The 3,882-nt window shown below is 34.0% G+C and overlaps 1 long non-coding RNA gene across 1 annotated transcript in view; it reads right to left on the minus strand.

The window, feature by feature from the left end:
* Positions 1-255: 255 nt before the first annotated feature.
* LOC145717038 (uncharacterized) overlaps positions 256-3,882 on the minus strand; it is a 453,314-nt gene continuing 449,687 nt past the window's right edge. The window contains exon 3 of the long non-coding RNA XR_014140018.1: positions 256-338. This is a non-coding gene — a long non-coding RNA (uncharacterized LOC145717038). The remainder of the gene's footprint in view (positions 339-3,882) is intronic.

Below are 3,882 nucleotides of genomic sequence, written 5' to 3' on the forward strand. Positions count from 1 at the left end.
ACATATCACATATAACATAGATAATAGTTTTATAGAGAAAAATGTAGAAGCCTAACAGTGGATTGTTGATATGCCATTACTTCTCCCAGTCACTTTGGGGCTCACAAACCAGGGGAACTACTTAATTAAATGCATGATTAAATAAAACAAAACTAATTTCCTTCTTGTTATAAAGAAAATAAGTCTGAAGACACAAAATGGTATTTCATTTCATCCTGAAAATATAATTAAAATAAATTTAGTATTTACCTCATATGATTAAAAATCCACTGGACACTTTAGAAGCACAAGCAGCACATGATACAGCGATACAGCCTTCCCGTGGTACTCTTCAATCTCTGTAAATATAAGGAAGTTGAAAGAGTGCATTTAGAGCAATATATGCCTTGGTAAAATGATGCTGATCAGCTATGAAATGTTTATAATCACTCCAGAATGGCTTTTAAAAAGTACCTCCCTACATATTGCTGTTATCATAGCTTTAAATGCACAATCTAGTGATGAAAATTATGTCATCTGGAACTTCCAAGACACAAAAATAGACTCCAGATAATAATACACCACAAAAAAAAAAAAATAAAACCACTTAATTGCATGCTATTTTACTGGGAGAGGCTGTAGTACTATGAAAAGTAAAATATTTGTAATTTAAATGTTTTCTTATTATATACACATTACCAACATAAATATTTTTCTAGTCATAACACTGAGTTTTAAGTAGTAGTGGGTGTCAGCTTCATTGTTTAGTTTTTCCCACTGACTTTTTTACTGTATTTGAGCAAGTGTTTTTATTTCATGTCTCATAATTTTCCTGGAAAAGATTCATAGATTGTGAGAAATGACTGTCATCCATTTGATAAGTTGATAAGCAATATGTTGGCATTTAAGTGAATTCTGTTTCTAGATAATATACACTATAGACAGTAAAAAAATAATAACTCAAACTTTCACAACCTGTTTCAATTATTTGTAGATGAAACTTTTTACTCATATTTTCTCCCATCTACCTGCTAAAAGAGAAATAAAGTGATAGGCAAAATATATAGGTATTTTGCTGCTGTCCATTTTTACTTCTCCATTTCACCATACACAAACACATACTATTTAGGTACAATAGGAACTGTATTACATTCCTCTCCTACATCTCCCTCACAATAAGCCTCATTCATGTACTGTTAAATTCAGGCACAAATCTCAGTGAATCAGCACCATGGACATCTGCCCTCTACCCTCTAAACTCTGAAAACCTTTAATCCAGTAGGTGACAAAGAATATCAGGGTAGGAAAAGGGATGGTGGGAAATGGTGCTCCTAACTGAGAAGTATAATTTTGTAAGGGTACCTGTAGCAGGTTAGAACAGAAAAAAATGAGCATCTTCTTAATCCATTGCAAGAGTGACCAAAAGAACCCTTAATTAAAGGGCTGAATATTATGCAAATTACATTACCAACTCAATTTTCCTAAAGGCTACTATTGGAAACGAAATACACGTATTTAATATCTGTAGATATAAATATGTATATATTTACATAAATACATATTTCTATTTAACATAGATGGATAGATAGGTGAATAGATAAAAAGGACAGATAGATAAACTATATCCCTCACTATGTGCTTGTCTTTTGTCAGTTATTGGATATTAGAACTCACTTTGAAGAAAAGATGTTTTTCCAGCCAAATAAATTCTGTATAGTGAATAACATGTCCCATTAAATTCTAGAAAGATTTTGGAAGTTACATTTACATTAGGGAGAAACAAACTGTGAAGGAAAGTGTTGACCATTTTTGGCAGGAAAGAGAGTATTCTAATGTTCAGAATAGTGGGATACTAGCCAGAAAAATAATGAAATACCAGGAATTGCTGCACAACACTTTATGAATTTCTAGACATTTTGCAGAACTATCCTACTTTCCAGAGAACACATCAACTAATTCAATACCTCATCATCTTCTAACTCTGTATTCACAATTGTTTGCCTTGTTTTCATTTTGTTATTTATAATTCTATAGTAAACCACCCTAAACTTTTATTGAAGGCTCATTGTGGTAAGTGCTGTTATAGATGCTTTCATATGCCCATCTCTAATCAACAAGACATACATACAGTGTCACAATTAGCAGAGAGTAGCCATTGTCTTTTTTTTTTTTTTTTTTTGCCATTGTCTTATACACCATATGTCTCTGCATAAAAATCCTAAGTCAGAAGTGGCCTGTTCCATAAAATAAAGTGTTCTTTCCAACTAATTATAATTTTTTAAAGATTTATTTATTTATTTGAGAGAGAGTGAGGAGTAGGGGGAGGAGCAAAAGGAGAGCAAGAGGAAGAGAATCTCAAGCAGACTGCCCACTGAGTGAGGAGCCCAATATGGGGCTCAAACTCATGACCCTGAGATCATGACCTGAGGGTATACCAAGAGTTTGACCCTCAACTGACTGAGCCACCCAGGCACCCCTCCAACTAATTATAAATTTTAAGTTCTGAATATTAAAAAAATTAATATCTAAAGTATTTATTGAATAATTAAAAATGTATATGAAATATGAAAATTACCAAACAAAATCCACTATCTAGTTACCTGAAACTTGCCTTTTAGAATTCCAGTGGAGTGGGGGGATGATCCTAGAACCTCACAAGTCCTTTTGCCTATGATTACTTACATTCAAAAATAAAATTTATGACATCTTTAAGGAAGAAGGAATGTGTATTATCTCTTCAACCCATACATTGGAATTTCCTAATTTTTCTGAAAGAAGATAATTTTAATTAAGAACAAATATTGTTTGAAGGAGATAAAAAATAAGCTATGATGGTAAAGTAAATGGTATGAATGCAAAAGAAGGCACTAGATATAAGGATCAGAGAGAGACTATTTTGCTAAATGGAAGGAAATAAAGTTGGGAACAGACAAGGTAATGGAGAAAGATGGGGGAAATGTGTTGATAAAACCTATAAAAGTGTATGTGTCTGTGGCGTATTTTCTGGGGAGGGGGGAAGGAGTTGAAGGAGTACAATTGTTTAAGTAGAAACTCCTTCAAAGTTTGCTAGATTATTAATGGAACATTGGAGGAAAGAAATGCAGTCATAATTCCTAAAAACTAAATCAATGATTACAATAATGGGCATCACGTTCTATACCTAATGGTAACATATAAGAGGAGAAGGCAGGCCCAGATGTGGTCCCAGATCATGGGACTCACTCATCTTAATCTGGGGAGATCTTTTATACCACAATGATTTGGAAAACAGCAGAAGGGTATTAGTAATAGAATATATTGTTCAGAGAAAGAAGAGGGAGAATATAAAAAATCAGGTTCATAAGAATTGGTGGTAGTGGCGCCGCTGAGCTGGGGACAAAATTCAAAACAAAGAATTTGAGGAACTATACTGTCAACATTTTCACTGAAGTACACAATTTGAGATAAGTGATAATGTATAGAACACAAAAATTGAGGACTTGATGAATGTGTATTTGCAAGCATTTAGTAGACAAAAGAAAGCCCATTCATGTATAAAATAAAAACAGCCCACGTGCTTAGGACATTCAATAAAAATCATACCTAAAGCGGGTGGTACCTAAACAAAAACCCTTAGAGTCAACCTGGAAATAGTTCATAAAACATACACAAAATTTTTAATTTTTTTATTGTTATGTTAATCCCCATACATTACATCATTAGTATTAGATGTAGTGTTCCATGATTCATTGTTTGTGCATAACACCCAGTGCTCCATGCAGAATGTGCCCTCCTCAATACCCATCACCAGGCTAACCCATCCTCCCACCCCCCTCCCCTCTAGAACCCTCAGTTTGTTTTTCAGAGTCCATCATCTCTCATGGTTCGTCTACCCCTCCGATTTCCCCCCCTTCATTCTTCCCC

This window comes from Leptonychotes weddellii, chromosome 14, assembly GCF_054177405.1.
Source record: "Leptonychotes weddellii isolate Sample4059 chromosome 14, ASM5417740v2, whole genome shotgun sequence".
In the NCBI taxonomy this organism is placed as follows: domain Eukaryota; kingdom Metazoa; phylum Chordata; class Mammalia; order Carnivora; family Phocidae; genus Leptonychotes; species Leptonychotes weddellii.